At 36.8% G+C, this 25,356-nt stretch overlaps 2 long non-coding RNA genes across 2 annotated transcripts; both read left to right on the top strand.

Annotated features, from left to right (window-relative positions):
• The first annotated feature begins 12,866 nt into the window (after positions 1-12,866).
• Positions 12,867-16,246, top strand: LOC136252101 (uncharacterized). The gene is made up of 4 exons (XR_010699355.1): positions 12,867-12,976; positions 13,353-13,448; positions 14,069-14,163; positions 16,012-16,246. It is a non-coding gene; the product is annotated as an uncharacterized lncRNA (long non-coding RNA).
• Positions 16,247-17,984: 1,738 nt separating this feature from the next.
• Positions 17,985-24,201, top strand: LOC136254006 (uncharacterized). The gene is made up of 3 exons (XR_010700240.1): positions 17,985-18,221; positions 18,272-18,395; positions 23,935-24,201. It is a non-coding gene; the product is annotated as an uncharacterized lncRNA (long non-coding RNA).
• The last annotated feature ends 1,155 nt before the right edge of the window (positions 24,202-25,356 follow it).

Raw genomic sequence — 25,356 nt, 5'->3', positions numbered from 1 at the left:
GAAAGACATGTACACTTGGCGACATGGGTGGGTATGTACCTTGAGACATTGAGACATCCAGTGTAGGAGAGGTACTCACACTACTGTTGACAAACTTATTGCCAGCCATTTTTGCATTAAAATCATTTATGTAATCTGCCATGTACAACTATCACAATATGCTTTGTTCGGTTTTTCAGTAGGAATGTGCGTGACTATACAGATGTATCGATATAAAATTTACCATAAGGCCACTCCAAATAAATTCTCTGTTTCCCGTCCACCGCCCGCATCTAGTTACTGTCAGCTCTAAATATTCCATTATTCCGTATTCTTCCATTATTTTCCGGTTATTGTTGCATACTGACAGGCTCACTTGAAACCATGTCAGCTCACGTGTCAGCAGTGCTATCAAATCGGCACAAACTTCACGTTTGTGCTATTTTTGCAACTTAAAAAGGAAGGAACATACTTAAGCATGCATTTATGCAGCTTTTTATGGTTGTGCCAGGTAAATAATGGTTTGAAAAGCTACCAATCTTATAACGAATAATGGAAATGGACCGCCCGCCCGCATGCAAATATGCTTGAGCCCAGGACGGGAAACAGAGAATCTATTTGGAGTGGCCTAATCATGATACCAATATTAAAATATTCATAAGGACAATCACAGGGAGAACACCCAAACATTACTAAGACAATTAGGGACTCCGTACTCACTAAATCTTATAAGAGCGTTTTCATTTCCATGGTAACGAATAATGACGTAAAGGGCACACCTACGGTCGCCATATTGTTGAACCACGTTGCGGTAGTGATTGTTGTTTTTACAGCGTTTGTATTGTGAATACAATGGTTAACTGTGCTATTGTTGGCTGTTCTAGTGACAGTAGCAAGCCTGGAAGAGGAACAATTGCTCGTTTCACAAGCCACCAACCATAATCACGCACCAAGGACCTCAAATGGTGGAAATAACGACGGAAAGGAGAAGAGTTTGGTTATAGAGACGATTTGCCATGTTTAGAAAATGTTTATGTTTGCAGTAATCATTTTGAAAGCGGTAAGTGCTACAATCTAGGTATGTTGTGCTGTACTAATTCATTTTATTTAGGTAAACCAGCACAGATATGTTATGAAAACGTTTGATGTTGACTGGGCTCCCTGCATTAACCTAGGGCATGACAAGGTCAATGTGAGTACTTTGCAAGCAGCTAGTGATAGGGCAATACGAACTGAACAGAGAAGGCAAAGAATGGAGGAAGCTGCAACCTCATCTTCTGTTGCCTCTTCTAGTGCTGTTGCACAAGTATCAGAGGAAGATACTGGCTGTGTGTTTGTTAATGAGGGTACTCAAACTGACCAAGGAGTGTTGTGTCACAGTAAAACGGTGCAAACAACTCCACCTCAGACTTGTGATGTTGGGGTTCAGACAGATGACTGAAATTTTTTCAATGAGAGGTTTTTTTTGTCAGATGATTCCAAGGTACATTACTACACTGGGCTGACCAAGTGTGCACTGCTGCTGTCAACATTTGAGTTTGTGATGAAGCCCTTTTGTAATGGAGAGAAACGAACATTCTACTGACGTTCATTCCTCATAGTTCTTTTAAAGTTGAGGCTTAACCTGGGACTGCAAGACCTAGCATATATATTGAATGTATCACTAGCTACTGTGTCACGTTCATTCCATGCAACACTAGATGTTATGATGGTACGTTTGCAGTGGCTTATAAAATGGCTAGAGAAGGAGCAGCTGTGGAAAACTATGCCAAACTGCTTTCGTGCCTGCTATGGAACTAAGGTAGTGGCAATTGTTGACTGTTATGAGATAAAGATTGAAACACCATCTCATTTAGTAGCTAAGTCAGCAACATGGTCACAATATAGACATGCTAACACTGCTAAAGTGTTCATCTCAATGTGTCCACAAGGAGTAACTACCTTTGTTTCATGTGCTTGGGGAGGAAGAATAAGTGATAAACACTTGACTGTCAACTGTGGCTTTCTTTCAAAATTGTTGCCGGGAGACATTGTCCTTGCTGACCGCGGTTTTGACATTGATGAGGATGTTGCCAGAATGCAGGCAACTTTACAAATACCCGCATTCACACGTGGATGTGTACAGTTGTCTCCACAAGATCTTGAGAAAACTCGCCAACTGGCAAATGTCCGTATACACATTGAGAGGGTGATAGGTGCTACGAGGAAGAGATACTCTATTCTGATGAGTTGTTTCCCCATAGACTTTGTGAAACCTAAGGCAGATGGAGAAAAGCTACTACAGACAAAATTATAATTATTTGCTCAGCATTAAATAATTTATGTAGTAAATCTGTAGTTCCTAATAATTAATTTCATTACATGACATGTACTGTAACTGTACATTAATATAATAGCATTATTTCTTTTGCTTCTTCCATGTAAATTGAGGCAACTTACGACAGTTTGCACAGTACCACTTGTTGGCACGTGGAGGATTCTTCAGATTAAGGCATGAGAGGTGGAACCATCGACCATTCTCACAATCATCATTGTCACATCCAACCATCTCACCACCCTTGTCTTCCTTGCAGTAGCAGTAAGTGTAAGTATCACTAACAGCTGAAGCTGCTGCAGTGTGTGCTGGCATAACTTGTTCTCGAGAATGCCATTTTGCCAGCAGTTCTGGAAGAATACATAATTCAAAAAAATGAGAACTTTTTGTCAACTATGTCTTTGATCAGGTGTTCATCTCAAAATACTCTCTGGATTGAGATGCTTGCATTACCATCACGAAAAGTCGCAATTACAAAATCAGCATAATCAGCAGAACACACAAAGAGCCGAGTCTGTACTTGATAGTAGTACATGTGTGTTTTCAAAAGGTTACCATCATCTTGAATGTAGGGAGCTGATGATGGTTCAACATCACGAACACAATAAGGGCACTTGACTTCCAGTACCCCTATTCCAGTGCAGCATTCACACTGGATATTACCATCCGGACTAGCCCCAATGAAGGGATATGTGATGCTAATAATAAGCCCACTTTTCTTGCAAACAAAGCCAGAGTGAACATCTTTCATAATGTCTACATATGCTGAAGTCTCGTGTTCACACCCCCACTTAGTAGCCTTAGAGGAGAAATTATTTATCTCTGGATAACAAATTCGTCGAATCAGGCAATGAGTCATTGTATAAATGTGCTCCCCTTTTCCTGTTGCAGCTAATACAACCTTTAGGCTTCGTAAATGTTATGTCCATTGTTTGAGTATAAGGTATCGTTTCCACTAAGTGCAGCTCCTTCCACACACAACCTATCTGTGTACAAGTTGTGGAAACCCGTGATGTCGATTCAAGATAAAATAAAATAGCTGCAACATGGGAACAAACTTCACCAAGGCCTGCCATGCAGGTGCAGTGACCTGCCTCAACTGTGCCATCATGCTCACATGTCACCCAAGTGTTCACTGATGGATCATTAGCACGCTGGGAGTGTCTCAACTATAGTACATATAAGTGAAGTGATTGCATATGTAGCTAAAATTTACCTTTGCTACTGCAGCAAACTTTTTGTAAAATCGTTTTGAACCCAGGTAGTTCACAAATCCGCAAAGGAAGTACTTGTACGCATCAAGACTTTTATGAGCTTTAAACCGTTGTGAAGTACAAAAGCTGTGTCCCAGGACCAAGTAGCTAGTTGAAGATATCCGGCTGTGTTCGTGACAGGTGGAAAAACGCCTTTCATCAATTCAGAGGGTGGAATCAAATATGGGTCTTGAATTCCAGATAGCTTCTCGAGGTACCTCCTCTTATTACTGATAGACAACTCCCGAGCATAGTCACTTAATGGCAATCCATCTGCCGCCATATCCGTAATCACCATCCAGTTCCGGATCAACAATATGGCGACCGTGGGTGTGCCCTATACGTCATCATTCGTTACCATGGAAATGAAAACGCTCTATACACCAATGGAAGAACATGCCCTACAAATACAGTGAATAGCTGATCAAAGCAATGAAAATCCCAGACAACAATGAAGCAAACCTAAAACTACTGAGTAATCATCCCTCACTTAGTGGATAAAACAAAAGCCAAAGGCTTATAAAAGATAGTAGCTTCGTGAGCTAATTGTAATGGGTGCATCTAAAAGTGGCATGTTCAACCTCATGAATGTGCTGGCCATATGTGTGATATTTGCATGTTTCTTTAAGATAGAACTATAAGAGATGAAGTTGTTGGAAGGAGCAAGAGGATTGAAATTTTACTGTTATTCCTTTTTAGAGGTAAAATTGTAATCATAGAAGTTCACAGGAACCTCAGAAACTGTCCTTCATAAGTAGGTTAAATGTAGAGTGTACTTTACATGGAGGGTCCTTTAAGCACTGTCAGCTAACACATAGACTTGCCAATTCCAAACTAATGCATATGCACAACCATAGTACTGTGCTTGTGATCCATTTTTCCTCAAATATCAACTCAACTAGTAAGCTGTACCTGGTGTTTACTATTCTATTAGACACCAGCTGTCAACCATTTGTTACAGAAATTACATACAAACATTTAAACAACAATAAAAAATTTTCCCCCAATGGATTTTTTGGGATTTTGGATATGTTATTCTCCATTAAATTTCACACACAATGATACCAAAACTTCTTTTATACCATTTTTTTCTGTGTACATGGGTTTTTTTGCATTTGACTACCGGACTATATTGTGAAGTTATAATCATCTACTACTATATTGTAGTCCCGAACACGAGACACTTCTGTTGTCCTCAGTTGTTGATACTTGTACACAAGGCAGAATGGAAAAGAAGGTATAGGAATTATGATTGACATATGTACAATGAAACAGCTCAGAGATTAGGAATGGGGGAGTGTGGCAAGTATAGTTTGAACGTTTGCTTTATAGTGTATTATAACCTGCCAATTGGTTTTGATTGGCCATACAAAATCTTTATCAAGTACTTTGAGCAGGTGAATGTTTGTACAGACAACATAAATTGTTGTGAATTGAGAAGTTGTGAGTGGTTGACATTGTATAGCAATTTATATCCAATACATTAACTCCATAGCACATGTGCTAGATTGAAAGTGCTCTAATAGAACAGTCACAATGATGTGCAGACAAGCAGGTGTGTGTGCTAGTGATGGTTCACACTGATTCTCTGGTATTAAATTCACTGTGTTTTATTCTGTGTTTGTAGCTGAAGGAAATATCATGACTTTCAAGATGTGCAATTGGATTGGATGAGATTGCAGGTAATCTAGTAGGGGTGGGGCTTGTTTCCTACTCACACATATTTAAATATACTTGTATTTCATTCCCTCAGGCATACTGTAGCATCAGCCAACCAGCAATGAGTCTCAGGGAGCACACAGACCTGGCTTATGCAGTGGCGGATCTAGGATTTTTAAAAGGGGGTTTCCGAAAGTTGGTATAGCTGAATAAGACATCTGATGACATTTCTCCAGAAATTTTTGAGATTTTAGAAGCTTTGAGATTGGATTTTAGGCTACTTTTAGTTAGCAATTACAATAAATCCAATGCTTTAAACTGTAAACACTATAGCAAAGATGGTGACTACAAGCTGTAGCTTTGATTGCTCTATTAGAGTAGTTACTTGACTGCTCTATTAGAGTATCTCGATCGTTTTTAATCCAGTGGGAGGTGAAAAGAGAAGTGTTGCTGAGGGTTTAATAGCTATAACTGGTGTCAGTTAAGTGCAGCTACATGCATGCTGCTGAAATACAGAGGTGTATAGTTGCTTGATATGAAAAATTATCAGTGCAACAATGTTTATGTATTTAGACTTCCACTGAGCTAAAATTTAAAAGGAGGTTTCTGTCGAAACCCCAGAAACCCATCTAGATCCGCCACTGTTATGCTATGAAGTTTGTGGATGACTTAGACAAGGTAATTTCTACCACATACTGCATACTTGATACTGAAATTTTGTATTTCGTTTCTGTACTGCTATAATATGCACATCACCCTATAATAATAAGCACTTCAGATATTATGAATGTGACATTTTTGTTAAGGTAACAATAGTTCTGTTTAGAGTAGTTGTAGTCTTTTCAAAGGAACCATATTTGCTCTAAGCATGAGCTTATGAATTATTAATACTGTATTACCTTTCAGTTCATCAAGCAAATGGATTTAGTTGTGATTTTGCTGTATGTTTTGAAATTATGTGATATAGCAGTTATTTATTGTACTGTTATTGTAGGTTCTTAGGACTTATGGAGACATTTCATTCATTGGATAAGTGTGTGCATCTAGTGTGTGTATGTTTATGTGTGTACAGTGGGATATCATTACACCTGTGTGCCAGTCCAATCACAGAAGTGTTAGAATTAGTGAAGGCTGTTGTATTTATACCAGCATCAAGAAGCACTCTTGTTTAAACACAAGGCTTTTGAACTATTCTAATAGAGCATACACCCTGTCTGTTGTCAGAATACTCTAATAAAACAGTCACTTTAATCGAGGGTTGGTGTTTTTTTGCTATTCAGCTTGTCAAGGCCCCACTCTATGTATATTAAATGTGTGTAGTTTGTATGTGTGTGTTTTTATACTGTACAAAGTCTTTGCAACATCAGATTTTGTCATCATTTACTGGAGCAAGAGTCTTAGCAACCATGCAGTGAGTGATACAATATTATGTTAATGTGAAACCGTAAAAATGTTGCCTTGTTTGTTGTTAGGTATGTATCAGCATTTCCCATGGTGGCAGCAGAGTTTATGAATGCTTGCTTAGTCTTTGCTGAAGAAGAGGTTTGTATGTTGGTATACATGTACCACACAAAAACAGCCAAGCTGTGAAAAAATGGTGCAGCCTTAAAAATCCTGGGTGAAAAAAGTTGTGAAATGAAAGGTGGCAGCCAAGAAATGGCTGCAATGATGTTAATGCTAATAAATTTTAACAATGCACACAGCCAATATTAAAAGATTTTAGCATTAACATCATTGCAGCCTTTTCTTGGCTACCACCTTTGATTTCACAACTTTTTTCACCCAGGATTTTTAAGGCTGCACCATCCTTTTACAGCTTGGCTGTTTTTGTGTGGATTTCACTTCTTTTTGTACTTTATAAGGTCCCAAAACCAGCCTATGGCTGACTTTGAGGTTTGTTTTTTATTCATATTTCTTCTTTTCTATGTAGATACAATGATGATTATTGAAGACAGACTTATAAATGTATTTAATTGCATGATTTAATTCAATATTTGATAATATTATTGTAATACTCCAATAGAGTGCACATTTTTTTAGGACTTCTAATAGAACATACATAGAATGTTCTAGAACAATCTAGTACTTCTATTGGTAGATCTATGATATTACAAACGTTTGATTATAAGCAGATTTCAACTAGAAATTTCATTTATAAAGCAGAAATTAAGTGAGGTGATCAGCCAAGGTAGCAGTGGTTTAGTGGTTAAGGATGCAGGTGTTAGGTATGGAGGTCCCTGGTTCGAACTCTGGTAAGTATTGTATTGACATTTTTGCACACCTTTTTTACCCAGCGGTGACTGCTCTATTAGAGTATCTCAATCCCGCGATTTTGCACTTGTTTAGTTTTTGCTTTATAACTTTGTCACTGTAACTCTAATGCTATTCAAACTATCAAAAGGCACTGCTACAATGATCAGCCTATCTACACACCAATTATCAAGTTATTTCTGTATTTGGTTTACCCTGTAGCCGTGACAGAAGTTTGATCTTTTTTTATGTGAATAAATGCTCATAACTCCTTGGGTATTACTCAGACTCACAACAAACTTGGTACATGAATCCACTGTTACACGCTCTTCATTTTTGCCAAAGATGGAGGCAATCGAGTTACTTGTTTGTGTTTTATAGCAATTTTTGCCAAGTGTGCGAAAAGAAATCGAAGCCCCCGTAGCCCCCTGTACGTCATAAGAAGAAAAAAAAAACGGAATTAAAATGAAATTTTGAACGCCCATATCTCGCAAATGGCTGTTGCGAATCTAATCAAATTTGCTGTGTGGCGTACCCTACGTGGGGTACAGTTATAATACAAAAATGGTGTGCTTTGGAGGAGGCGCCATGGAGCTATGCATGCATGAAACAAATGTATTTTCTTTCTTCCTGTAAATATACTCACGGTGTGGTCGCCGGCTTTCTTGGCCGTACGACACACTACCGTGTGTCTTGATGTATGTCTATAAAATGTGTTTGTCTTTGTGTATGTGCTATGTGGCATGTATGTTGCTACTTGCACTGACATATGTGTGCATGTCTAAAGGAACACATGTTTCATGTTATTTCCCATGTATGATATTGCCTGGTGTATACACCTTGATACTCTCCCCAATGTTGAAGCTCATGTGAAGACATTGGTGGAGCATTGTTTGTGATCAGGGGTGAGATCACACTCCAGGGAGTTTCACTCATCACGTGTTATCCCACACAGTGACTGGTTGTAAACACCTAGGACATCAATTACATTAACCACTAATAAGCCGAAACATGTTTCTTATGGTCTAGCTGTATAGTAAGGGTTATAGTATATGCACTGTTAAGTACCAATAATTTATAAGCCTGTATGCTTTCTATATGTAACCCTAGCTTGTGCTACTTATTGTTGTACAAAGGACATTAATGTTGGTAAACGCAGTGTTAGTATGATCATTTCCTGGAGCTAACAGCTAGAGAGATCAAGACCATTGTGGGTAGTCTGTGTGACAAAAGAGTTGCATTACAGCAGCAGGTATGTGTGTGTAACTTTTTAAAGTTAGGAATGTTTGTACAAGCAGCTTATGACTCTGTGGGTGTGCACTTGGTTTCCTGAAATTGTTTTCTAGAAAGTGTGTAGCATGTGACTTGTTTTCTTCCAGATAATGATGATCTTATTGCTTGTACCACAATCGTGGGAATTGTGCTAGTATTCCTAAGCTAACACTGGATGCTCTGCACAATGAAATTCCAATTCTGTATTAGATTAGGTAATTCAATGGCTGCAGCACATGTTGCTGTCAGTACTTTAGTGCTGGACACTGTAGAGGTGTAACATAACATACAAAATAACAAAGTTATTTGTGGCTACTAATAGTTCATGAAACATTTCATAGGACAGTAGATGTGTCTATTTATGAGACTGTTTCACAGATTTTGTCTTCAAATTTTATGCTACAGTGAAGTTGGATATTTACTATTGTCAATAGTGGCCAGAGGGTATACCTTTCCAAGTACATGTAGCAAGTAACTTCTTTGAATATATAGTAACTAAACTTTACTCCTTTTCTAAAAAGTATTGGTATGTTATTTGCTATTGTTCATGTTTTATACCTGTGTGATATCTGCTGGTACTATTTTTACACTATAGTAAGCAGTGTTGGGAGTAATGCGTTACGTAATATTATTACTTTTGTGGTAACTAAGTAATATAACGAAATACGCTATAATAACAGGTAATATAACTCAAGTTACTTTACTTACAAATGTAACGCGTTACCTAAGTAATATAGTTACTGTAACGAGTCTAATATTATGTAATATTATTACTACAAATAACGAAGTTACTAATCTCGTTAGTTATCCTCTGAGTAACGCCTAGTCACATCGAAGTAATAAAGCCTACTGAATGAAGCTTTTTCACCAGCTTCTTACTTATAACCAAGATTTGCACATTATCCAACAACGTAATCATGTCACGTGATAAGGTGGTAGTTTCACACATGACAGCTTAAGGCTGTAGACACAAAGTAATATAATATGTAATATTATTATAGTTACTTTATTTTATGAGTAATATGTAACTGTAACTAAATAGTTCAGTTGCAAGTAATATGTAATATGTAACTAGTTACTTTTACAAAGTAACTTGCCCAACACTGATAGTAAATGTCCTGTGTAAGTTCTCTGTGTGTTAAGCTGTGTTGGTGTGTGAAAACTGAAACCCACAATAAAATAATTATGACAGGCAGTATTATAAAAGGAATCAAGTGTAGAGTATTGCTATCTGATAGCGCAAAGGTGTTGATTTGTTTTTTTTTGTACATGTAATGGAGGCCTTTGAATAGATTGCAGACTCCACCCTCTGTGGTCTAATAACAATTTGTGACAACTTGTGGGCCATCACCATGTTTTCTCTGTATCCATGGTTGGTTAGGTTGGCAAAGCATTGTATTACAGCTTTTTTGGTACACGATATCCTTTTTAGCTACACTGTTTTCAATGATGGCTTACAAAGTCTATGTGTTGAGTAGCATACCTTTCATTGTACAGGTGCTCAGCTATCATATCTCATTCTTGTTGAGTTCCATCACAGACCTCACGTTGTTTCCACCTAAGGACAAGCCACTGAGATTACTTCAGTGGCTGGTATCCATTGTGACATGGACCCAGCTCTAACCTCAGCAACGTCACATCATTGTAGCATGTGTCTCTAGTATTAGTATAGCAGCACAACACAAAAATCATTCACTTTTTTGTAAAAGCATGAAACTATGGCTTGTACAGCAGTCTGGTCACTGCCAATAGTGGTGACTTCCAGATCGAATTAGTGCTAAAATAACTCACTAGTAGGCTTCCTGGATGAATACAACCATCTTTATTATCCAGTGATGCTTTCTTTACACTCTAGTGATGATTTCTGATGGCTGTTGTGACTGTAATCCAGCAAAACATGTGACACACGTGACAAAAAAAAAATTGCCACGGGTATCTAACCAGTTCAGATACCTACCTGTGGGTATCTATTGGATTTTGAAAAAAGATTTGGCCAATTTTGGGGGCTATTCCGCTATACTATATAGTGTGGTGCTAGTTACTAATGGGTACTTTGAGATTATCAGCGCTTAGTCATTTGTTCTGTGCAGAAAACTGTTAGGAGTATATAGACTTTTTGTTTACGTGTTTATGCTAAATGTCATCATACAGTACAGTAGTATACTGTATATATCATAGAGATGATTGAGTTTTGGGCTTTCTTGCTTTCAAAATCACCCAAAATACAGCCTCATTTTTCCTTCCAAATAGCTTGGCGGTATTGGTTAAGCATAACCAAGCCCAAAAGTGCCTTCAGACTGGCCCCAATCTTTCCAACAAGTTTCTGTAAATTTCCTGACTTTTCTAACTAACTAACTAACTGATGCCTTCAGGCAAACATAGCTTGGTAATGCATAAGGCTAGAGGCTTGATTTTTTTACTGTTCAACATTGTTTTGTCCTGAGACATGCCTTTTCATCAATTGTGGTATGTACAATACATGCATCATGGACTTACTTTTGTCTTCCTTTGTGTTCCAGTTCTTTATGGTGACAACTCAAGGTGTCAATTCGTGGTAGCACAATATGGCTTCTCTATGGCTATGATGATAGCTATTACACTTATTGCCCGTATTTTCTGTAGTGATGCAGAGACACTTCTTGTATTGTTTTTCATTTGTAGCATTGTGTAATGGTGTAACAGATAGAACATAGCTGAAGGCGAAGTGTAATGACCACTGCATCTTTAAGTAATTGATTATTGGAATGCGTTCAGACGCAAAATTAATTCTATGGCATGCCTGGCGCCATTCTTTCTTTTGATGCAGTATGCGTGAGTTCAGTAGTCTTGACTATGTTATCAAAAGTAAACAAACAAGTATGTACAGGGAAAAAAGTAGAAATTTTAAGTTGATGAAAAAGTAGACAAAACAAGGGAACAGTAAAACAGTAGAGCTGTAACTACATAGGAATTTAATGGCCACTAGTATATCTGCAGGTATAGGCAACCTCTCTTGTTTCATTACTTTTTTATTCTTTGGATCCAAAACCCAGCTTAAAATAGAGTCGAGTGTGCACTTTTATTAGTGTCTGATGTTGATTTAGCTACTTTCATTACATTTCCATATCTTATCACATGTTGTTATTGTTACAGAGAACTCACAAGAGGACTTCACAATATGGTCAATGTTTCTTGTCTACTTGGGAGTGGCCCTACCAGACTTGGCATACAGGGACACCAATTTCCTACCCAGCCTTGAAGGTGAGCCATCAGTCATGTTTGCGTGTGGACAGACATGAATTTTGACAGCAAGTCGCGATAATCTTAATGATGACTTGTTGACTATTGTTTCCTGAATATTACATAATAATATTGATTGGATTACGAAAATGGATTTTCCTTATGCATCCAATTCTATCAACTTGATAGGTTTCTCCTTCCATCATGCTGTGCTATAATTCACTTCTGATTACATTTCATACTAGGATAGGGTTGGGCGATACTGAAAAATGTGCACCACAATAATATCATGGAAGCATTTATCATGATATCAATATTTTCACAATAATTATTATAAGCTCATGTGTACAAGTTTTGCTATGGCTTGTATAGTTATATCCATCCCATAAACAAGTACTAAGCTATAAGCACTGCATAATAGCTTCATATCATATAGTAAATGTGATTTGCTGTGTTTGTGAGGCAGTTACATTAAAGGTATTTTATTTTGCAAGCATTATCACGATGTACCATAAAGTCGATATCATGATGCATAAATACAGTGATCTTCTCATGCCTTAATTGCGATAGCTACAATATAATTATCATAATATTACCTAACCCTATTTCAAACCAACATTCATTTCCATTCTGTACTTAGAAATCACCAAATTTAGTGAACTGTTTTCGTGAATCTAGTTACTTGCTTATAAAGTTAGACATGAGTTACTTGTTCAAGTATTATTAAGGAAATATTTTTAGCAGAGAACTTTGAGTATTTGAGCTGCATATCACATTCAAGTGCAATGTTGTATTATTTATTATTTATTATTACCACTTTACAGTGACCAGCACTGAAGGTCTACAACAACATGTGCTGCAGCTATTAAATCTGTATTGTAGTCAAATGGTATTATGTGTGTATATTCCTACCACAGATCATGATAATAATGCTCACTGTTTGGCCATTTCTGTGTATGCTCTAGCTGGAGCAATATTTGCTAGTTATGGTGCCTTTAACCAGAAACAACGAATGAAAGAATTTCTTGTGGTAAAATTTAATGTAGTGTGCAGAAGATACTGTATAGAAGCTTTGAATTAGTAGGACAATGGTGTGGCTATGATTAAGGTATTGGTAGAAAAGAAAGATACTGATTTTGAGTGACAAGAATTTTGTGCTGTATATAAATGATTGAGATACTATAATAGAGCAGTCAGAATTTGAGGGGTCACTAACTTGACTTTAATAGAAAAGTTAAGAGTGTGTGTGTGTGTGTGTGTGTGTGTGTGTGTGTGTGTGTGTGTGTGTGTGTGTGTGTGTGTGTGTGTGTAGATTGTAATTTTTAGGCCATTCCTTTGTTGATGTTGCTGTTTGTCTTCACTTTATTGTTGTATTCCTTTAATGTCTTCTTGTGTTCTCTATGTAGTTCAAATCTTCTCGTATTATGAAGTTGGCTGCTGAACCAGAAAGAGAGAAGGATGCACCAAACTCACGAGAAGCTGTTTACCTACTGCTAGACCTGGTAATGTGTTTGTTTTGTGTTCTATATAATAGTTAGATGTCAAGAACCAGGGTTCTACGGGATTCAAATAACTTGAAGGCCCGGGCTGTAATGCCTGAGGGCACTACTAGTTTTCTAAAGTCTTTGACATCTAGTTTATTTAGACTACAATTCGTTGTTGTACCTTGAGTTGGCAGCAAACGAGAAATGTCTCGTAGAAACAAGCCCTCAATACATCCCCTAATTCAACGTGACAGTTGCTATCCATTTAAACACCCATGTGTTGCCAATGTTACAGGTGTGTAGTTTTCAAGACCATTACACCTCCCTCTAATTTAGTATGGCTGTTACTAGCCATTTAAATATCTATGTATTTCCAATGTTACAGTTGTGTAGTTGCGTGTTTCATATCACCTCAGTGCGTGGTCACATAAGTGTGGCACTACGGGATTTAGAGACTACATTTTCAGCCTATCAAATTTCGGTATCAAACTCTAAGTGCAATGAAATAATGATAATTCTTGTCCTAATGGCACAAAAAGAGTCTTTTATGCATGGAAGTACTTTGTTATTATGCTTTGATGTATTTTAGGTAACCTGTAATAATAATTTTGTTGACATGATTTTTATTATTTTATCAGAATCTCCCTACCTTACCATGGACATGTTGGAGAGGTGTTTCCCCTATGCCTTGTTAAGGGATGCCTACAGCAGTGTATTCCGCCATAGTCACATTGTAAGCTGATCAGTATGGTACAATAACTACATAAATGCTAGGGCTGAAACAATCATAATTTGTAGTATCAAGTAATCTCTGGTGTTAACAATCAAGTACTCAAAAACTACAGTTAACCCTACCTGTGTAACATGTTACATACCAGAATATAACCATTTTACTACATTTTAGCAATGATATGTATGCTGTATCAGGGGCGGATCCAGGAGCTGGCAAGGGAAGGGGCACAAACAGGCTAAGTGGTTGGGGAGAGCCAGATTCTCTATTTCAGTGCTGCATTTTTGAAGCAGCAAATAATCATGTATTAGCAGTGTCTCACTGTTGATTTTAGCTATTTTGTCCTTTTCAGATGGTTGTGAAGTCTTAAAAGCTGTTTTAAAAGGCTCTGAATCTCTTAAACAATAACAACACGATAATTTTTTTAGAGGCACTTAATATGCACGAAGGTACCGTATAGCCTAAATATTTCAAGGGGGAAATTTTTTGCTGATTTGCGGTTTTGGGTGTTATTAGCGAAAATTTTACCCTTGAAATATTTAGACCTCCATATAGTCTAATACTTTTTTGGAGTGTTTGCAAATCTGCAAATTTTTTATTTTTAGCAACATTGTTCAACTTTGTTTCAGGTGAATTTGTAATAAATGGTGCATATTTTCATAAGTTTCTTGGCCTGACATCATACAGTACGGTAGTACTGTATATTAGGGATCATGAAGATTTGGGTTTTCCTAGCCAGAAAATTCACCCCAAAACCAGCTTCACAACTCCATCCTTGCACCTTGGCAGTATTGGTTAGGTATAACTAAGCCCAAAAGTGCCTTCAGTACCATCCTAAAGGCTTCCATCCTAAAGGCTTCCACTAAATTGTTATGAAATTAAAAAAAAGTTATTCAATGGAATTTTCTACTGACTGCCTGCGTGCCTGCCTGCGTACCTGCGTACCTGCCTACTTACCTTTGTCCCCCATTTCTTTTTGCTGACAACCCAAGGTGTCTATTCGCAGTAGTGCGATGCATGGCTTCTGTACTGGAGTACATTAGTAAATGGGAATCGTCCGTATTTTCCGTGGTGACTGGATTGATTGCAGAGGCTCTTCATGTGTAACGCTGTGTAATGGGCTGACAGCAAAGTGTAAAGGCCACTTCACTTCGATTCAGTAATTTATAGTTGGGGTGTGCGAAATGTTCGTATTTTTCATGGTGACTGGATTGATTGCAGAGGTGCTTCTCCTACTGTTCTTCATTTGTAGTGCTGTATAATGGGCTGAACATAGCTGAAAGCAAAGCATAATGGCCACTTTACTTTTGAGTCACTAATTGATAGCTGGGGTACATGTTCAGATAAAAACATCAACTCTGGCACCATCCTTTTTTTTGACACGGTGCAAGTTTACCAGTCATAATAATTAATGTTACAAAAAAGTAAACAAACAGGTATAAGGAAAAATTAGAAATTTCAAGGGATCATAGAAAGTAGGGTGAACAAGGAAGGTCGCCTACACCTGTAGATATACTAGTAAACATTTTATCTCTAATTCAGTTATGTGTATAGGGATTAAATGTCCACTAGTATATCTGCAGGTGTAGGTTTTCTCCCTACTTTTTTTTTATGGTCCCTAATTGAACTTAAAATTCCTTATATTTGTAATTATAAAAATCTAGTTGTGAAAGCAGCCTGGGTAAACTGGTGGCATGGCTGTAGTGTAAATGTGTAGTGTATTGGTGTAAGTCTCCATTCTTGGCAAAAAATCAACATCAATGGTGTGTATGAACATTTACGATTTCAAAAATTTGGTCACATATTTTTTACAGTTAAACATTTATAATGTTGTGTTGTTTCATTTTCTAGCCAAAGGCAAAAAGCAAAGTAGCAGAAGACACTACCTACTAGGTGGTGTTAGTACATGTAGAGCAGTGTTTATTATTGTAAACTTTTTCTATTTTCAACCAGCACACACACACTATATTACTATAGCTGTATGGAGCACAGGAGGAACTGTGTGTGATGTTGTGTCATTTTGACGTTATAATAGTTAGTGTAGTGATTGTATGTGACTGTGATGGGTAATAATTGTGAATTGAAAAGTAAACACTAGCAACTGTTGTGAGCACCTTAATACTTATATGTGTCCCCTCCTTCCCTCTTTTTGTCATTTCATTTTATTAAAGTTTGTAAAGTTCTACAGTTGATCAATATCAGTACATCAATAAAATTTACATTGTCACAAATACAAAAGCTAATGAGTGTCATACAACATGTGGTGTGTATAGTGATATGTGTAGTGTTGTATCTGTCACAATGAAGAGTGAGTATGAATTAGTGAGTGATGCAATCCTTGGGACAGATCTTCATTGCAATTGACAGTATATCTCCAGCTACCCATGGTGGTTGTCTGTTGGGGTTGATATGACTACACCTGTTGTACCAAAACCCATCCTTTGCTTTTTCTGCACAGTTACTACTACTCTTATCATTGTCATTGTCTGGAGTGCTGAATTTCATCCCATTCAGTGGACTAGATACAAACCGGTCAGTACCTTCTCCAGTAAACTGTCCAACAGTCAGTGGGTATTCTTCACTGGCACTACCTACACTGAACTGATTGTAATGGAGGTAGGACCAGGTCTTGTCATTCTTTTGATAATCCACTCTCATCTCCCATTGGCCAGTTTGTGTAAAGCAATGAATTGCCTCCAGACCATACCAGAAGTCGGTTGTCAGATTTCCAAATCCTTTTTCATAATCAATCCAATTCTTATTAAAGTTTACTTTACTATCCTTCCTGTTTCTCTGTATCACAATCCATCCTCCACCATCAGTGGCCGTGTCACAGTAGACATCAGCAGTGCCGAATGTTCTTGTACTCATCTTGAATATTCCAGGAGGTGGTGAGAAGGTGTTGAGGTCACAGCAACTTCTAATGGTGATCAGTGATGGAGTACACTTGTGTTTGAAGTCCTTGTAGAGGTTGGTACAGTATAGATTAGCATTGACCAGTAGTAGTGACAGTGTCAATATGACAAGTTGTGTAATGATGTTCATAACTGTTGTTGTAGGTGATAATGTCTGGTAGATCAGTTAGAGTAGAATGAAGACAGTTACTAGAAGATTGTTATTGAGCTATAGTCCAATAAGTTCCACTGTACACCTTGTCAGAATCCTGCTCCTGTTATTTTCTTTGCTTTGAAGGTTGACTTTGTCTTTCTGGCTTTTCTTATCAAGCCAAGTTGCAGTGGATCTTTATAGCAAATGTGTAGTGTACTATTTTGTTAGAATATCACCAAATATGGTAACATCTTCAGGGGCGTAGCCAGGGGGGGTTCAAAGGGTTCGGACGAACCCCCTTTTCAGAGTTAAGAGATACTCTAATAGAGCAGTCAATTACTCTAATAAAGCAGTCACAATGTTCATGAGGCAGTGTAGCTTACCTATGAAGCTATAAATAGGATTTTATTTTACATAACAGACGTGATATAGTTGGTAAGGATAACTAGCTATTATTGTTGTGACCTTTTTTTTTTTTGGTCTTCAACTGGTTTTCAGCAAGTTTTTTTGGTCTTCAACTGTTTTTCAGAAAGGTGCCCCCCCTCTTTCCAAACTATGGATCCGCCCCTGCCTCTACTCGCTATTGCGAATGGACTAGAATACACATGTTTACACGTGTACACGTGTACACGGCCCCCGCTGTGGAGATTCTATACTTAGGGCAGAACCCCCCTTTTGGAAATCCTGCCTACGCCCCTGATCTTATATATTTTTGCACTACAAAATTACCCTTAAATTACTACCTTGCTCATATTATAATTAAATGGTATCTGGTTAGTTAGCACAGTTGGTTCAGTGCCATATAAGGGAAATATAAAACAGATCATTACTACTGATATCATGTCAAGAATTAATATAATATTTTAGGCCCTGTTATGAAACTCTTGCTGATAATAAAGATAATTACTTGTTTAGCCACATAAGGATAACATGTTTTTACAGATGTTTCATTTCAGACTACTGTATGGTTGTTTATCACAGTATGGTCTTGAAGCCACTGGTCTCTCATGAAGGTGAGAATTTTCAGGGAGTATGTAATGTCTATTTAAATTTATAAATGTAGTCTCAATGCAACATGAAAACTTGCTTAAACTAATTCATTAATATTACTGCTGAATAACATTATACACATGATGTGATGTTACTAAAAGTGAGATGTTACTTTACTGCAGTACGTCAAATTGAAGGTATAGTAACTAGTAAATGCAAAACCATGTAGCTACGTACATCATGTACGCACATGTATTTTTAAGAAACAAATATGTGACTGAATCTGCAAAAAGGGGTCTTATAGCCTTTCCAAATGTCCAAGTTTGACAAGTCATAACTCATCATGTGTTTAACCTATTGTCTTAAAGTTACATCCAGGAATAGTGCTATGTTAGCAGTGTAAAGTGACCAAATTTCAGGCTGGTACCATACTCACAAGTCAAGTTGTGGATTGCCAGTACATGCAACTGGAAAGGCTATAAGTCCCCTTTTCACAGATTCTAGTAGTGTACAATGACTTATGTAATTGAAAATTATGACGTTTTCATTTACATGCTATAACATAATTATGCCATTTTTTGAGGGAATGTGGTACAATAAGGCTCTATAATAATGGAAAATATGGTACTGTAAGTAATTTTATGCACTACAAATTAAAAATACCCTAACCAAATCAATTATGGTTAAACATTGAATGGTATCTGGTCAGTTAGTAATAGTTGATCAAATCCCATAATTATAATGCTGATTTAGCCACTTGAAGGAAAACTTTTTATGTAGTTGATCCAATAGCCATAATATTATAAAGGAAATAGCAGGTGATTAATGTAATTATTAACTATATAATATTATTATACTGATTTAGTCACTTAAAGGAAAACAGTTTTTGTATAATAGATATCTCATGTGATACATTGTACATGTGATCACTATGTGGCTAGTGGTCCCTCAAGAAGACATATGTACCATAGGCGGCGGAAAGGGGGGGCTAGGGGGCTAAAGCCCCCCCTCGGTCTGCTGAGGGGGGCCTAGCCCCCCTCAGAATGATATCACACCGAAATTATCTATCTTGGAGTGGGGCTGAAAACCGTGATAAAGATCGAGATACTCTAATAGAGCAGTCACTCTAATAAAGTAGTCAGTGTGTAGCGAGCTATGTAAGGATTTTTATGTAGTTTATCAGCTAGAAATGGTAGCTGGTGAGCTGGAAAGCTCTTGTCAGTTGGTTGTGACCTTTTTTTTTTTTTTGGTCTCACCTTACCAAACTATAGAAATAAGTCTGGGTCAGCTCAGCGGAGCCCCTCCTCATATCAACTACTTCCTCCGCCGCTGATATGTACCTCCAGGAGGTATATCTAACTGTCTATAATATTTTATAGCAATGAAATAGTTGTCTCATATTGGATCCAGTTCTTATTAAAGTCCACTGTACTATCCTTCCTGTTTCTCTGTATCACAATCCATCCTCCATCAGTAGTGTTCATGTCACAGTAGACGTCAGCAGTTACTGTATTGAAAGGAGATCCACAAGTACAATTTGTCATCATCTGGTAGACAGCAGAAGGTGCTTTACTGACTGAGTGTAAAGCCAGTGAGGTCACAGCAACTGTTGATAGTTATCACGTCTGGACTGCATTTGCATGGTCTTGAATGTGTTGTACTATTTGAGGAGGTTATTGTTGTTATTGTTATTAGTGCTTGACCAGCACTGAAGGTCTGACAGCAACATGTGCTGCAGCCTTAGGATTACCTAACCTAATTCCAAGGACTTAGACTTAGTGACTTATAGCTGATAAGTTGTAACAGAAAAGGGGCCAAAGTAAGGAAAAAAATCCCTCCAACCCCAGGATTCGAACTGCGGGTTATCACAATATTGATCAGCATTGACCAGTAGTAGTCACCATGTCAGTATGACTAGTTGTGTAATGATGTACATAACTGTTGTTGTAGGTGATAATATCTGGTAGATCAGTTAGAGTAGAGTTACTAGATTTGAGTTATAGTTCAATAAGTTTTACTGTACAACTTGTCAGGATCCTGCTCCTGTTGTTTTCTTTTCTCTGAAGGTTGACTTTGTCTTTCTGGCTTTTCTTATCAAGCCAAGTTGCTGTGCTATTTATAGTAAATGTGTAGCGTACTGTTTTGTTAGAATATCACCAAATATGGCACTACTGGACATTTTGTCCATGAAAATCCAATGAAAAAAATGTTCAACCTGTGAAAAGTATAAAGTTTTCATTGGGTGGCTCCAATGAAATTTTATTTTCATAGCATTTTAATTGGACAGAATGACCAGTTGTGTGGTAACATGTTATATTTTTTTACACTGCAAAATTACCCTTAAATTACTACCTTGCTCATATTATAATTAAACAGTATGCAATTGGTATCTGGTTAGTTAGCACAGTTGGTTCAATACCATATAAGGGAAATATAAAGCAGATGATTAATATCATTACTACTGATATCATTTCAAGAATTAATATAATATTTTAGGCTCTATTATGAAACTCTTGCTGATACTAAAGATAATTTAGCCACATAAGGATAACATGTTTTTGTAAATGTTTCATTTCAGACTACTGTATGGTTGTTTATCACAGTACAGTCTTGAAGCCACTGGTCCCTCATGAAGGTGAAAATTTTCAGGGAGTATATGTAATGTCTATTTAAATTTATGAATGTACCCTTAAATTACTACCTTGCTCATATTATAATTAAACATAATTGGTATCTGGTTAGTTAGCACAGTTGGTTCAATATCATATAAGGGAAATATAAAGCAGATGATTAATATCATTACTTCTGATGTCATGTCAAGAATTAATATAATATTTCAGGCCCTGTTATGAAACTCTTGCTGATACTAAAGATAATTATTTTGTTAAGGATAACATTTTTTTTGTACAGATGTTTTATTTCAGACTACTGTATGGTTGTTTATCACAGTACGGTCTTGAAGCCACAGGCCCCTCATGAAGGCAAGAATTTTCAGGGAGTACATAATGTTTATTTAAATTGATAAATGTAGTATCAATGCAACATGAAAACTTGCTTAAACTAATTACCGTTGAATAACATTATACACATGATGTGATGACACCAAAAGTGAGATGTTACTTTACTACAGTATGTCAAATTGAAGGTATAGACTAGTAAATGTTAAATCAGGATGGATATGTAACTATGTACATCATGTAGGCACATGTATTGTTAAGACACAAATATACCTACTGTGTGATGTTTGTCTAGTAGTGTACAATGACTTATGTATTTGAAATTATGACATTTACATGCTATAACATAATATTATGCCATTTTTTGAGGGAATAAGGCTCTATAAAAATGGAAAACATGGTACTGTAAAATAATTTTTTGCACTAGACAAATTAAAAGTACCCTAACCCTTATGGTTAAACATTGAATGGTATCTGGTCAGCTATAGCTGATCCTATACCATATAAGGGAAATAGCAGATGATTAATGTCATTACTAACTATATATTATACTGATTTAGCCACTTAAAGGAAAACATTTTTTTGTATAATAGATATCTCATGTTGATACATTGTGATCACTGTGTGGCTAAAATAGTGGTCCCTCAAGAAGACACATATACCTCCAGGAGGTATATCTATGCTATTTTATAATGACATAGTCATACCATAAAAATTTCCTTAACTACAATAATAAATAAATAAATAATTTAATTATTTACTGCTGAATTACAAAGATGGTGTAGCTACTTGTACACAAGATGCATGCTTGTTCATATGCTGTATCATAATGTTCTTATTGCAGCATGTATTATTATAACTGTATCAATGAAGCACACAGCTAGCATATCATGTGCAAGGTATCTAGATAGTAAATTTAAAGCTTGACTGCATACATATTACCTACATGATCCAGCAGTCATGCATGGCTGTTAAGAATCCAATACTTACTGTACCTATAATGGTTCTATAAGGCCACGAAAAGTTAATTGTATGTTTCTGGTTCCCTTCATGGTCATTTTTTGCTGGATAAATTGTGCAATCACCATACAATACTCTATAATAAATGTTTTCATGCCTTGTAGACACTTTTTAATACAGATGCACAAACTTTATACATCAACTTTGTCTTTCCCTATAATTCCATGTATTGTGATGTCAAAACTAGTGTACCACATGAATAAGTTGCAAAATACAAACCTGGTCACCTGGTCAATTTTTGGGAAATGGTAGGACCAGAAACATATATTTAACTTTGCACAGACTAATGTGTTATAATGACTTAAAACAAAGGTGGTAATCCTCAGGTGTGTTCCATGGCCACCTCTTAATTATTTTAATCCCTTTCATAGTACATTCATAGAACCAGAAGTTTATTTTGTTAGTGTTCTCTCTCAAACATGCTATAACACAGTATTATTTCATTAAGATTAAGAGATGCATGAAGTGTGTTCATCTAATTCTATAACTGAATAGTGGAATTCAGTGAATGTATAGGAAACAACAGTATTAACACATCTTAAACTTAAGACACAGTGTTGACTTATGTCTTGTGAACTAGGCACAAGTATTATTATTATGCCTCTTCAATATGTTATGTTGTAGTGTACAAAATGCAGTGTACAAAATGCAGTGTACAAAATGCAGTGTTATGATGTTCAATATTCATGCTTAGGCAACCTGCCAATAATAATGCTTATAGGTATCTGAAGCATCAAGCATAATGCTAGCAAATACGTAGTTAGAATAGCTGTGTCATGCTATGAATCATCTGCAGCTGCATGTGAAAATTCATGTCACAATTAACATCAACGTACTCTAATGCAGCAGTCAAGTAGCTATTTGACATGACTGTTTTATCAGACTGTATTTATCAGAATTTTTACAAAGGATAAATTTGCAAGCAATAATATTTTAATCTTTACACACAGTTACTAATGAACCAAAAGCTTCAGAAAGTGTCATTTAATTTCAATACATGAGTACTATAGCTGTATGGAGCACAGGAGGAACTGTGTGTGATGTTGTGTCATTTTGACATTATAATAGTTAGTGAGGTAGTGATTGTATGTGACTGCGCGTGATGGGTAATAATTGTGAATTGAAAAGTAAACACTAGTGAGTGCCTTTATACTTATTTGTCCTCTACTTCCCTTGTGGAGCGTAATGGCCACTTCACTTTTGAGTCACTGTTTGATAGCTGGGGTGTGCATTCAGATGAAAACATCAACTCTGGCACCATCCTTTCTTTTGATGCATTGTGAGTTCACCAGTCAAAATAATTGCAAAAAGTAAAAAAAAAAAAAAAATTGAGGAATTTTAAGTTCGATTAGGGATCATAGATAAATAATAGACAAACAAGGGAAGTCTCCTACACCTGCAGATATATTAGTGAACATTTAATCCCTATACACATGACTGAGTTAGGGATTAAATGTTTACTAGTATATCTGCAAGTGTATAGGCGACCTCCCTCATTTCTCTATACTTTTTTTATGATCCCTAATCAAATTTAAAATTCCTATTTTTCTTATACTTGTAATTATAGAAATCCACTTGTGAAAGCAGCCTGAGCAAGCTAGTGGCATGGCTGTGGTGCAATAGTGTAGTGTATTGGTGTGGCTATCCATAAAACATCAACATCAGTGTTGTGTACAAACATATGATGTCAAAAATTTGGTCACATATTTTGTATAGCCAACATGTATTTATTGTAATGTTGTGTTGTTCCATTTTCTAGCCAAAGACAAAGAGCAAAGTAGCAGAAGACACCACCCACTAGGTGGTGTTAGTAGAGCAGTGTTTATTATTGTAAACTTTTTCTATTTTCAGCCAGCACACACACACTATAATTACTATTATAGCTGTATGGAGCACAGGAGGAACTGTGTGTGATGTTGTGTCATTTTGACATCATAATAGTTAGTGTAGTGGTTGTATGTGACTGTGATGGGTTACTGTGAATTGAAAAGCAAACTTAGTAGCTAATCGCTGTGAGGACTTTAATACTTATGTGTCCCTTCCTTCCCTCTTTTTATCATTTCATTTTATTAAAATTTGTGAAGTTCCACAGTTGATCAATATCAGTACATCAATAAAATGTACATTGCCACAAATACAAAAGCTATTGAGTGTCATACAACATGTGGTGTGTATAGTGATATGTGTAGTGTTGTATCTGTCACAATGAGGAGTGAGTATGAATTAGTGAGTGATACAATCCTTGGGACGGATCTTCATCTCAGTGAAGGGAACACCGTCAGATACTTGATGTGGTTGTCGATTTGTGTTGATGAAATGACAGCTATTGTACCACCATCCACTGTTGTGTGTAACTGCACAGGTATTACTATTTTTGTCATTGTCATTATCTGGAGTGGTGAACTTCATCCCATTCAGTGTATGACATGCAAACTGATCAGTACCTTCTCCAGTGAACCTTCCAACAGTCAGTGGGTATTCTTCACTGGCACTTCCTACACTGAACTGATTGTAATGGAGGTAGGACCAGGTCTTGTCATTCTTTTGATAATCCACTCATCTCCCATTGGCCAATCAATGAATTGCCTCCAGACCATACCAGAAGTCAGCTGTCAGATTTCCAAAGCCTTTTTCATAGTCAATCCAGTTCTTATTAAAGTCCTCTGTACTATCCTTCCTGTTTCTCTGTATCACAATCCATCCTCCACCATCAGTGGCCGTATCACAGTAGACATCAGAAGTACCAAATGTTCTTGTACTCACCTTGTATACTCCAGGAGGTGGTGCGAAGGTGTTGAAGTCACAACAACTATTAATAGTGATCATTGATGGAGTACACTTGTGTTTGAAGTCCTTGTAGAGGTTGGTACAGTATAGATTAGCATTGGCCAGTAGTAGTGACAGTGTCAGTATGACAAGTTGTGTAATGATGTTCATAACTGTTGTTATAGGTGATAATGTCTGGTAGATCAGTTAGAGTAGAATGAAGACAGTTACTAGAAGCTTGTTATTGAGCTATAGTCCAATAAGTTCCACTGTACAGCTTGTCAAGATCCAGTTTTTGTTGTTTCTTTCCTCTGAAGGTTGACTTCTTTCTTGTCTTTCTGCTTCTGCTGATCAAACCAAGTTGTAGCAGCTATTTATAGTAAATGTATAGTGTACTGTTGTACACAATATCACC

This window comes from Dysidea avara, chromosome 4, assembly GCF_963678975.1.
Source record: "Dysidea avara chromosome 4, odDysAvar1.4, whole genome shotgun sequence".
NCBI classification, from domain to species: domain Eukaryota; kingdom Metazoa; phylum Porifera; class Demospongiae; order Dictyoceratida; family Dysideidae; genus Dysidea; species Dysidea avara.
This window is presented reverse-complemented; position numbering and strand designations above follow the sequence as displayed.